The sequence below is a fragment of the Leiobunum rupestre genome, chromosome 8 (assembly GCF_980474605.1).
Source record: "Leiobunum rupestre chromosome 8, qqLeiRupe1.1.hap1, whole genome shotgun sequence".
Classification (NCBI taxonomy): domain Eukaryota; kingdom Metazoa; phylum Arthropoda; class Arachnida; order Opiliones; family Sclerosomatidae; genus Leiobunum; species Leiobunum rupestre.
In genome coordinates, this window is record NC_143391.1 from 31,040,939 (window position 1) to 31,054,180 (window position 13,242).

The 13,242-nt window shown below is 39.6% G+C and overlaps 1 non-coding gene across 1 annotated transcript; it reads right to left on the reverse strand.

The window, feature by feature from the left end:
• Positions 1–1,214: 1,214 nt before the first annotated feature.
• Positions 1,215–1,323, reverse strand: LOC149933158 (U6 spliceosomal RNA). The gene has a single exon (XR_016473284.1). It is a non-coding gene; the product is annotated as a U6 spliceosomal RNA (small nuclear RNA).
• Between the last annotated feature and the right edge of the window lie 11,919 nt (positions 1,324–13,242).

The window sequence follows — 13,242 nt, forward strand, 5'->3', positions numbered from 1 at the left end:
GCTAGCCTTTAAACACGCTTTGTGTAATCGTGTACAAATTTCATTGGTCGAACCTTTTCGCTGAACGTTTTACGGGCGGGAGGATTGACAATTTCCGAATTTCCCCTTTCCGACAGCAGCAGGCGCTAAAGCGTCTAACCAGGGGAAAATGTACGCGAGAAAATGCGCGACTGGTGACGGGTTGCGTTCTCCTTGTGTGGGGTGCTGTGTTTGTTGCTCCTAGCTGTCATCATCCCATATACCGACGGTATGCGACATTTATCCCGTCGGTAAATTGAAATTATCGTCTCGTTTCGGTTTTGTAGCTGATAAATAAAACGGTTGGAAGCGGTTTTAGTTTTGTTCTTGGGAAAGGAACAATATCGAAAATCTGCCTCTTATTTTCCCGTCTAGTTTCAATTGGTTCTTTAATTATCTACTCGAAATTTCGTGTAAACAACTGATAAAAATGAGTGGTGCAATTATTCCACTTCGATTTTAGTATTCGATTCGTATTTTTCGACAAATATTTTCCTTCTTTTATTTATCTCGCAGCGTGTTTATTGGATTTCGAACGATACTTCGTGAGAAACATTACAATTTTTAGTTGAAAAAGAAGTAATTCGTATTTCGCGTGATATAAAATCTTCTTTTCCTTCGGGTCGCTCTTTTCGCGTTTTGAATTTGGTTCGCCGGGACAGTGGCGCCATCCGTCGCGGATATTTTAAAACGAAACGTTTCTTTCTAGATTCCAAACGCGGAAAGATACATAGACCCGGCGTTACGCCTAATTTACGCAATCTAGGAAGTAATTAAATGCGAATAAATGTCGAATTGGAAGTACTTTGAGCTTCGCGTCTATTATAAATTTGTTAAAGCACGAGAAACTTAAAGCAAAATCTGATTATCCTTTCCACCCTCGCCGTATTTAAGCAGGGTGTTAGAATACGTTTGCGGATGTAAGATAATTTCAAGAAGTTATTTAATCGTTTTCGTAACTTTGAAATTAATGTTCACTCACGGTTCTTCGCGTTTTGACGTGATCCCATGACACGGGTATTTTAACTCGCTACACGCCGCACGCGTGGATTATATGTTTTAGTTCATTTCTGGAGCCTCCGTGTTTGGGCATAATTTGCTGGAAATTAGCCATTCAATACGTCTGGCGCTTTAGGTAAAGTCTCGACAGTTATCCGTTTTTTGATCCTTCTCCATGATCGCGCGCTATTGAGCAAAATAATGTAATTGTTATTACGTCAATAGAAAACCTTTACGAGCAGGGGCCACGCTAATCTTCTCTGTATCGTTCCAATTTTAGTAAATGTCAGATTCCGAAGAATCGACTAATAAACTTTTTCAAATTGTTTCTCGCGGGGGTTTGGATTTCGTTCGACCATAAGTCAATAATTATAATCCGTAAGTATTTTAGTTAGTCGAAAGTGAGAAGGCTGTATGGAAAGAATTAGAATGGACGTCATACCCAAAAGTATCAGCGCCTCTAGCGATAAAAGTACGCTAGTTAAAAACAAATAACACCTTGGAAGCGACTAAAAGTAGCAATGGTTCCCAATTTCCTCGGCTGCTGATGACGTCATATGGTTTCTTTTCCGGGGTCCATGAAATTAATAAGTCGATTGCTAGGTGAAGTTTTACTAGGGCTTCACCAGGAAACTATATAGGTATACAGTTGGAATGTCTAAGGAAGATTTTTACGGCCGTGATGAAGCTCGTAGAAATGGGCGTGGCTTAAAGCGGGAAAACTCACGAGAAAACTCTCGCGCCTCGCTACCCTAATTCGACGAAAACTCGTCATTAAGCCCATTCATGGTTTAGCTTACCTGATTATCTCTTTTAAAACCATACAAATACCTGAAATTAAGTATCACTACACTTCTTTCGCGAAGAACATTATAATTACTTCAAAATATTAAGTACGATAACAAATTGAGGTTATTAAATCCATTGTTTTATAAGCCTTTTTTGCGCGGGAAGATCGCCTATTTGTTACCATGACGACGCATTCTTTTCGCGTCAATGAATTTGAAATGCCACGTTACGTCTTACACTTGACGTAGTTAAGCCCCGCCTTTTTTCTCGATGCGTTTCCTATCACCGTCCCAATGGAACCTTAGACATTCCAAGTGTATACCTCTATAGTTTCCTGGCTTCACTTATTTTAGTTTAGATTAGATTAGGTGAAATTAAGTTACTTTAAGTATAATAATGTCTTTTGCTTTTGCTTGTGAGATGATTTTTGATCAACGAAAACCGGAAAACGTTGCTACAATTAGTCACCACGTGACACGAGGGGCGGACCGTTAATTTTGGGGGCCTTGGACTAACAGTTTGGGGCCTACACAATAAAAAGAAATAGTATTTTTATGAACCCTAAATGGTTTGTTCACAAAAGAACTCCGTTTTTGGTTTTTGATCAGACCATAAATGGTATTTGTTTATTTATTTCCTATGCTGGGAATGAGTGTAATTTGGATACGTTAAGGGTGTAGTTTGAAACCGATAAGGGTGTAGTTTGAAACCGATAAGGGTGTAGTTTGAAACCGATAAGGGTGTAGTTTGAAACTAAAAGTTGGGTATACCCAACTTTTGTTTTAATTTTTAATTTAAATTGTTTTTATTTATTTTTTGATCGCGAAGGGGGTCCTTTGATTTAACGGGGCCCCGGGCTGCAGCCCTTAAAGACCCTAAATCCGCCCCTGAGTGACCCGGCTCCCCAGCAAGAGCGAACAGTCAAAGAGCGCGTATAAAGCCTAAGGGCCTGTTGCAAAAGCCCTAGCCAAAGTGCTAGCCCATAGAATTTAACATATGCGATTCTAGCAAAGCAGACTTTTGCAACGCGTCTTGGTCCCCCAAAAGGCGTGATCATTGTAGAAACGACTTTCAGTATACCGTGTTGAAAATAGAGAGCCGCACTCTCACGCGCAAAGTAATTATCAAATTATGGTTCGTTCAAAGAAGGGTTCAACCGAAGGTATTCGAATGGGTTGGGAACTTGGGGAGAGGGTTCGACCCTTTGAACTACCCTAACTGCAGCGTAGCAGTGGAGACTCAATAGACCTTTGCTCTATATTTGATGGAACTGTCATAGAAACTGTTATCTCGGCCGAAAGCGAGACATTTGTCACGTAAAATAATTTTGCGTCAAAAAGGGGGCGTCATTGTTATTATTCGTGATACTTTCAACTCCGAGAGGAGCTGCTAATTTCTAGATAAATAATCACATTCTAATTCCGGGAAACTGCACATCCTGAAAGAGAAATGTTTTTGTTCAGATCATAGCGTAACGAGGACACCCCAATTTGAGCTAGCGTTAATTAATTTTGAGACGTATCCATTTAAAAAGGAATTCGATCGTATCGTAATTATACTGTCGCCAGTCTAGTTTGATTGATTGATTAAATCTCGAGTTCGCGACTGTCTCCTAATAGTTAAGAAAGCTATACTCTTCCTCGCAATTACAAAGTTCATCAACTTCTCGAGAGAGCGCGAGGGAGGTCTCGTCACTGGGGGTTCTTTACTAGACTCGCCAGGCATCTCATTCGATAAGAAATCGAAGGTTGTCAGAAACGTAAGACGATTATCGCGAATCCACTTCGAACTCGTCGGCGAGGCTCATCCGAGATTCGGTGGTAATCAATTGGGGCGACGACTTCACCCCTCTAACCGCGTCCCATCGAGCTGTCAGCTAGGGCGAATCGATGGGCGTTTAATCTCTTTTTTTCAGTTTTGACATGGGATTAGGAGGGGGTGGGGGGGGGGATTTCTATTGAGATAAAACGAAAGGATCCGAGGCTGAAGGGGAACCACTCGAGATCCCCGCGGTGTTTATGATAGGTCAGCCCGATTCCGCGATATCCGGCGATCCGGGCATCTCCGTATTGTATCCCTGAGACTGTTGGAGAAGTAACGGATTAGAAGACGAGATGGGTGCGATCCTTTTCGATTGATTTCATCCGCCTTCGAGTAGGCCGCTATCCTTGGAGGGCCTCGATCTCATTTTTGTTATAGTTGCACCCTTTTGGCCGCTCGAACGGAACTATCTTCGACGGGCATCGATTCTTAAGGCCGGAGACAGTCTGCTTCCTTCGAGATTATATACGAATGCACGCGGACGCCAGTAGGGTGATATCACGCCGTTGATTAGCGTTGTCACATTGTCTCAAACGCGAACGATATTTGCCCATTATATCTGGGATTCAAATTTGAAATTTCGTTGTTGCAACAACATTACTGCTCAAAAGGTCGACTCCGCTTAAAAAGAACATTAAATGAACCGTCGGCTTTATGCGCAGTCTTCTTTATGAGCAGTTGATAGGGCTGCGCGAGTAGTGATTTTATACAATCTAGTCGGGTAATATTTTGATCGAGTCGGGTTGTCCAGTATTCGATTATTTCCAACTTTTCCTTGTTCGAGTAGTCAAGTAGTCAGAAAAATTCGTTCGGGTACCCGAGCAGTTAGAAAAATCGTCCGGGTACTTGATTAATCGACGAGTTCTATTCGGGTAGTCGAATAATTAGGAAATATTTAAAATAGCCTACTAGTTACTATTTAAAAGGATGTTGGGTAACAACTAACAAGTTAAAAAATATAAAAATAATTAGCAAAACGCTAAACTAAAGAACAGAGATAATTTCGAGCTCTCTCAAAACCAAAACTAAAAAACTTATATACGAATCCACGAATCCAGCCAGCCAATCACTCCAGGGATTTTTATTTATTTCCCCCGATTTTCTACCCGGGCTTAAGCCCCATTTTCATGCTCGCTGGTAGCGGGTAAAAATCGTCAAAATCCGCTTCCGCTACACACTTTTTCACTTTCCGCGTCGATCTGTTTCAAACAGATATTTTAGCTTTATTTTCACGCTTGCGAGTGGCAGATGCGAATTTTGACGATTTTTATCCGCTACCAGCGAGCATGAAAATGGGCCTTTATTCGAGGATTCGAGTGCCCGATTAGGGCAAATTTCTGATACTCGATAATCGACGAGTATTTAAAATTTTCCTATTCGAGTTCGAGTTCGAGTAGCTGATCGAGTACTCGCACAGCCCTATAGCAGTTGACTACACTTAAATGAACACTCGACTTTATACGCAGACTGCGTTGCCAGATCGAAAATCTGAAATTATCGTATCTAGGCCAAAAAATTATCGATTTTCCTGGAAAATTATCGTACATTTCTTTTTGGCGATAAATTTTAATTCATACATAAATGCGTTGAATTTAGATGATTTTTTAAAGCACTACAGGAGTTTTATTTCAGGGAAATAAACAAAATGTCTATTATCATTATTAACTGAACTTAATATGTTTAAAAATGTTTTAAAAAATGCGGTAATAGCTAGGAGTAATAAACTCACACTCTGGACTATGCGTACAGAAAATGTATATAATTCATTTTTAAGTAGAAAAGTTATATAAATTAATAATAAAATATAAATCTTTCGTAGGTTTTTAAAAAAATCTAAAGATTATCGTACATTATAGTACGTTGAGGCAGAATTATCGAAATAAAGGTACGATATCGTACGCCATGAAAATTATAGTACGCCCTAAAAATTTTGATGAAATTATCGCACTGTGCGATAATTATCGTACGTCTGGCAACGCTGTACGCAGTCTTCTTTATGAGCAGTTGACCAAATGGACAGTTGATCAATAGGCGAAGCTTTAAAGGCCAGGGGGGGGGGGGGCTGAAAAGATGGTAGTCACGTGACTTTGTGGAGAACTGCAGCGCAATCTATACTAAGAATTACGAACTATTATTTTATTTTGCTAATGTCGGTTTAAATTTTGAACGAAATTATCTAATTATTATTATTATTTAAAAGATCTTGTAATAGAAAGTTGGAAGTTAATTAGCTGTCTGTAGTATCTGGAAGGAATAATTTTTTTCTTTACCATCGTACGGCCAACTATGGACACGAGTTACCGAATCGAAGTTATTTTATTTTCCCATTTGAACAAGTTGGTATAAGACCACATTTCCTTTATAGTTTCCCCTGTTGAACCAGCATTGGATATTTGGTGTGGGCGGTATTAGAGGGCGACTAAATAAGACAGCATTTCTTCAACATTAGCGCTCCAAAAGCCGACTCCTGCTAAAACCAATAGTCCGCGAAATAAACAGTTTTCCAAATGGTCAGTCGGACAACTGACCAGTTACTGTAGAGGTCGGCGTTCGATTAACTTTTATCCATGAATAAAATAGGTTCGGCGATATTTAAATATTATTTATTTAAATAACCAATATTTGAATAATAATTGTAAAATGTTTAAATAATCGAAAGTGGATAAGCCTATTATTTAAACAAAACAAGCAATGATTTAAATAAATACCATTTTAATTCAAATAAATGCTTGGTTGCGTAAAAAACATAATTAAATAAGTTAAAATTATATTCTTTTTACCAACTTTTGTTAAATAAATCGGAAATTTTGTGGAAAATGAATAAACAATTCCGAGCACTACGTTACTGTCGTAGTTAAGAATACTTATGAACAGTTGGTCAAAAGAACAGTCAGCAAAATAAGGCTGTCACGATAGTTATACTTGGTACACAAGTCAGTTTTTGGGATCCGATAATTGAAAACTAATTCAGTTTTTGAAATATTTTACTTCAATTAAATTGTCAAAAATATTTTCTCTTTATTCTAATTATTTTTTACGTTTCTGTTTAAGCCCCGCTATAGGTAGGGTGACCATAGCTATAACTATTATTGACACAGAACTACTTCGGGAGTATCTAAACGTTCGTGAAATTAAATTATTATTTAGCTAAGCGTGTTTTCACTTTGACACGCAGTTACGATAGAATTTTAACACTTTTTGGCAGAGCAGTACCTAGACCAAATGACGCCCTGGCCAAAAAAAAAAAAAAATGCTCCCCCAGAACCTTCGGTAGAAAGTTTTAATTTTTCAATATCTAATTGAAATAAATATCTTCGATTTTGCGCCCCTAAAATTTTGGCGCCCTGGGCGACTGCCCCGCTCGCCCTATCCAAGGGACGGCTCTGCATTTTGGAAATATTTGCCAAGGCCGGGTACATGACGGAAATAAAAACGTGTTTAACCAATATTAAACAAACAACAACATTTGTTTTCGTGTACTCCGCTTTACTTTAAAGGCGTTTCCGATAATATAGATTTTTTTACGCGCGTATTTCATGGGAATCGCCATTACCGTGCTACACGCGAGAGAACGGGTTTTGGGGGAAAGAACTTTCCACGGTAGAGCTACGTGCAGTACGTCTATGGCAGCTGCCTGTGGAGCAAATCGTGGGAGGGTCCTTGATGGGGGAAAGACGTGCGTAAAAGAGTGTATACAAGGCTTTGGAGCATTTCAATTTAAACTATTGTTTACTATTGCTAAAACGCACGTTGCTAGAAAAGGAACAATCCGCCCTAAATATATCTCGATTTGTTGAGCAGGAAAATTTTAATATTCAGTATTTTTATTTAAACGCTTTAGATATTATACCTAGTGTTCGTACGGGGTCAAAATTAAGTCGGGGTTGGGTTCGGGGTCGGGGTTAAGCTATCCCTGAAAAAAAATAGTTTGGATCACGCAAGTCCACCGCCTAAAAACAATATTGGCTAATTTATAACTAAAAGAACCAAATAATTTCTTGGAAGAAGGTTTATAGTAAATAAAATGACCAAATAAATAAGCTCCTTTCCAATTCCCAAGTTCAAACTTCAAACATACATTTCCGAAACATAACGGGGTAGGTACATTTGTTCGAATTTCAATCGTCCGAACGGTGGAACAAATGTTCGAATTTCATTCGTCCGAACCGCCGAAATAACAAATGGTCAAATGTTTCAATTGTTCGAATTGGACAACTTGTTTGTTTCATTCATCCGAATCGGTAGCATAACTTGTCCGAATTCTGTCGCTAAATTAGTATTTCTTATTGCTATTTTTTTGGTCCGGATTTTTTTTTAGTGCAAGAATAAAAAATAAAAAACTACATTGTAAATATCGTTGTTTGTTAGTAAGTGGGAATTGCGTTGAATGTTGTGGATATTTTAGGGTAGGTTAGGTTAGGTTAGGTTCACGTTAATGTTACTATTTTCTTATATTAACAATATTAAAAAAAACAACCAATTCCTAATGTTCGAAAAAACGGACAAACGATTATTCGAACAAATGAAATTCGCCAGTAAAGTTAACATAAATTGAACGACTAAATCACCAACAAAAGTTGTGATCAATTTTTCGGGCAAATGAAATACGTTTTCGGACATACGATCTTGTTTTCCGGCATTCGGACGAATTAAATTCGAACAAATGTACCCAAATCAACAGAACACCCCCGACTTTATTTTTATCTTCGGTACCGGGGTCGGGGTCAGGGGAAAATGTCGGGGGTTTTCGGGTTCGAGGTCGGGGTCCCCGTACGAACACTAATTATACCACGTGTCAGATTAGCTCGACAGAAATTGGTGTCGTCTTCAAGAAAGTTCAAGTTGTAAAAAGTATAAACTCGAAAAGAAAACCGTGCATGGGCAATAACCACGTGACTCTCCACGTTGTCGTTCAATCTTCTAGAGCACTCCGCTTAAGCTCTCTATTGAAGGGCGTTTTCGACCCGACGTAACCCCGAGACCCATATTACGCCAGCTGGAAGAACTTATTCATATCGTACACAAATACGAGATCAATGTTTACGGTTCGCGTCTTTCTCTCTGGCGAATTCGAATGAGGCCAGGTTGAGACCCATTTGATTACGAGAAGGGTCGATAATTGCTTGAAGGTTGATAAGCGCGGGTGTGTGTCTCTCGCCGAAATTACAACTCTTTCACCGACTTCTAGAAACTTCTAGTACGACGATTTGTTTATCTATTTGGGTCGAGAAGATTTTTATTGAAATTGAAGACTGTATTATAGCGAAAGCTGGGCGGTCTTCGTAAGGACGACCCTTCGAAAGGGGTCCTTCTGGAACAGCTTTTGTTTCTCACCATTTCGAGTCTTTTCTCTACAGGGACGCTTCTCTCTGCTTTTTCTCCTCGAATTGTAGTCCTTCGAATTAAATCCCCATATAAAGCAGCGTGCTTTATCTATGAAAACTTCATTTTAACCTTGTTTACGACGAATATTAAACCGATTTCCGGGGAGCTTTTTACCGCGCTGTTATCAACATTGTTTTCAATTATTTTTATCCCTTTTCATTTTTCGAATAGACGGTAAAATAAATGGGGGTGGAAGTTTAAACCGTCATTGCCACTTAAAAACTGGACGCTAGCCAGGGAGGGAACACCGGATTTGTTGGTTTATATTGGAGCATGCGCAGAGACCAATTTTGGACTGTCGCCGAGTAACAAATAACTTAATCGTGATTCTTCGAAGAGCACGTGGCGCCATCTAAGTAAACTGACCGTTATATTTCGGGAATAAAAGCTTGAAAAAATGGTTGTTTAACTGTAAATTTACCTATAACTTGAATTCTTTAAATTAAAATACTAATCATTAATTGAGATGTATCGTAATAGACGTGAAAAACGGTTGAAATGACTTCAGTGACAATTAAAGTTGCGAAGCCGGGAGGCTGGCAGCCATGCCGTCACGAAACGTTCCCCCTTTTTCCTACCCCCAATTCAAAAACCCCTCAGAGAATGGGAAGACGTTGGAATTTATTTTACCGTCTATTGGTTGCTTCGTAAATAAATAAGGTTGGGGTAAAAGTAATTCGATAAATATTCATTACGGAGGTTAAGCAAAGTACACTGGAGGTTTGAATGGTATTTAGAAGTTCGCGAAAGAAAAATTGACGGGTTAAGCTAACTCTCGAAAACGTGAAAGGAAAACTTGTCGAAATGTAGACGTATTTTGTACAATATAGAGTTGTTAGTTTTCCGGTTAATGAAATGCAAATCAGAAAAATGAAAAATTGAAACATATATTTTTTTTTAAGGGTTTTTATTGTAGAGTAGTCTAGAGGTTTCGTTTTACTTTTGGATTCGACAAAATGAGGCGAAAATTAAATTTGTGAACAATATAAGGCCAAGAAAGTATGTAACGCTCATTTTTAAAAGTGTTATTTAAAGATTAGTGTTATTTAAAACTTATTGCATTTAAAATATTTCCTATTTAGATTAGTGTTATTTAAAACTTATGACATTTAGTTTTTAAGTCCCTTTTATATTTTTCAATTTCTTACGGGTGTCCAAGTCGTAAAAAGATATCATTAGTATTTTCTTGTAAAATGTATTATTGTTGTCCGTGTATTGCATCGTCTCCCCTCTACATGTGGCTCTCCCCTAACCAGCGTTCGGTGCTGGGAAAGCGGGAACATCTTGACTCATCCATTGTGCGCTATAACCCCTCTCTCTCTCTCTCTATTGTTGAATACTCGGCGTCGTATCGTAAATGACTTAAAGATGCGCGCTCTCTATTGTACGGCGTTCGGAGGTCAATAGTAAACTATTGAAAGAAGCGTTATTTCAAACGGCCACCTTTAAAAATAAAAACTACAACCACGTGTACCGTTCCCGAAAGCTACGTGGCGACATGTGGTACCGTCGTGCGACCTTCGTCCTGGGAAAGACACCAGATGATTTCATCTTTCTACTTTTATACGCAAACCTTCTACAGCCAATAATCTTCAAGCCAAGCCACCTACTCCAAGCTACCCTTAACCTTTTAACCTCTCCAATAAGAAGCCACCAAATGCCAGTTTCCGTAATTAAACCACGCCTACTGAAATGGTGCTGAACAAAACCAGGGAGTTAGAGAGATTTTATGTGAGAGAGAGAGAGAGGGATTGAGTCCTTGGAGTCCTGAGTAAGTCCTCAGGGTCCTGAGTGACGGAAGAGCCAGAGGTCGGACAGAGCCAGAGTTCGGACAGAGCCAGAGTTCGGAAAGAGCCAGAGTTCGGATCGAGCCAGAGGTCGGATCGAGCCAGAGGTCGGACAGAGCCCGAGATCGGACAGAGCCAGAGGACGGACAGAGCCAGAGTTCGGACAGAGCCAGAATTCGGATCGAGCCAGAGAGTGGGCCGAGTTAAAGAGCGGACAGAGCCAAAGGGTTAAGGAGACCCAAACGAGCGACGTTGAACGGCACCAGACCGTTTCATCAATCTGTGAGCGAAAGCCACAGGCTTGAAACTATTGTTATAGAAAGAGAGAGCCCGCGACGTTCGTGTTATTGCATGCTTATTTTTATTATTATTAAGTGTTTAAGTATTTTAGTGTCATTTGTATTGTTATTATCATTTTGGTTTACAATATATAAAACTTTTGGACACCCGTACTCTCGTTGTATATTTACCTATATCATACCCGTAGACATTCTTGAACCCGGTTACTGAACGTTAAGGTTGTCTCTCACGAGATTCCTCCTACTTTGCTAACGCTAGGGAAACCAATAGACACGTTTAATCGTCATCAAGAAATTAGCGTTGCAAGTAGTTTCTTTTATCTTTTGCTCGGAAAAAAAGGCGTCGGTAATTGTATTAATGAGCTAGGCCCAAGTCATCTAGCGCCTTATATGGTTTTTAAACAGGTGGTCGGGTTACAATGCGTAGGAGGGTGGTGGCAAGCCCTTCATGCCAATTAAGCGAACCAACAGCTTTCTACAATTACTTTGGAAGGGGGAAACCGAAGAACTCTGGGGGAAAACCCCTTTAACCGGCCGGGGGGGGGGATAACTTGCAAACTCAACGCATAAGGAGTAGTTACGAGCGGATATCGAACCCGGCTGCTCTTGCTGCGAAGCGAAAGCGCTAACCGCTCCGCCACCACACTCTATTGCAGTCTTAAATAGTCCAAAACGAACGCGGCAGCAACATGTAATTCGGTTTCAGAACAATTGTTGTGAAACTGATCGGTCGCGTGCAAAAAGGAATTCATCAAGAAGGTAATACTGGAATACCTATCTACATTCGGGATTTCGGGTCTGTGCCGAAGATACACGGCATTACTAGTTTTTACTACCACATAATATAGTCCTCCGTTCCATGCTTACAGTTTCGTTAATTAATGTTACGTTGGTTAGGCTTATATTTTAAAATCTATGTATAGGTTTAATTAAGTTTGTCGGTTGAATTAGGTGTGTAAAAGATAGTCTAGATTTTTGGGTTAAGTCAGGTTTTCCGGTTAAAATAGATTTCTAGCTGAAATTAGATTTACAAGTTATGGTTTGTAAGATTGGCTAGGTTTCCGCGTTAAGGGGTTTTCCCCCGAGCTCTTCGGTTTCCCCTTCCATAAAAACTTGTTGAGGTTAACGGCAGCGTTGCCAGACGTCCTATAATTATAGGAAAAATCTATAAATTTGTCACGAAATTTTGGTGTCCTATAATTTTAACATTGTACTATATAGGGCAACGCTGGTTAACGGTAATAGGGATTAGGGAGCTGTTGGCTCACGTGGCTTGCAGGGCTTTCCACCACCCTCCTACGCGTTGTAACCCGGCCACCCGAATTAAAGGCTTTAAAAGTCGCTCGATAACTTAGGCCTAAGGTGGTGCCTTGGGTATTAGCCTAGCGGATTATTATTATTCAGGTTTTCCGGTTAAGTTATTTTAGATTTTCAGCTTAAACATATAGGTTTTTGGGTTTATATTTTTAATTAGGAGGATTTAATTTAGTATTGTCCAACAAAGAGTGTCTGTTTCGGGTACCCTGCGTTACCAAAAACATACTCCACCAATACTGCAATTATGTTTCCCATTATTTTCGTATTTTTTCGGCTAGTAAACACTTGATTGTTAGTAATTTTATCGATTGCGAAATGGTTACGTCATAGCGGGGAGAGGGCCGGTGATTGGTTGGTTACGAGTGCGCCGGTCATATACCTTTCGCTCGTAAATTACGCGAAAGTGACGCGATAAATTTGAGTTCCCTTATCGACAATTACTCTTATCCTTGACCAAGACGGGCTTTACTAAAAGATGCTAACAATTAGGGGTGACAAATAAACTTCATTGTGCAAAATCCGTACACATTACTGTTCTCTGGTACTAGTCTAGACGCCAGACGGAGATACGGAGAAAATTTATTTTATCACAAAGCTTAATTTTGTAAATTTTTTTATGGAAGATACGCGTAAGCGTGACATTTTCCAGATCCTTGTCATAACAATGTTCTTCAACTAATTATTGTGGAACAACGAATTTAAAATTTCAGCCACTAGGTTTAATCAAGAATGTATTTATTTATACTCAGGGAGAATGAATATGTCGAGACTATCGGTGGACACGTTGAGGCCCTAACGGCCTAACCCCGTCACGCTAAGGGGGGGGG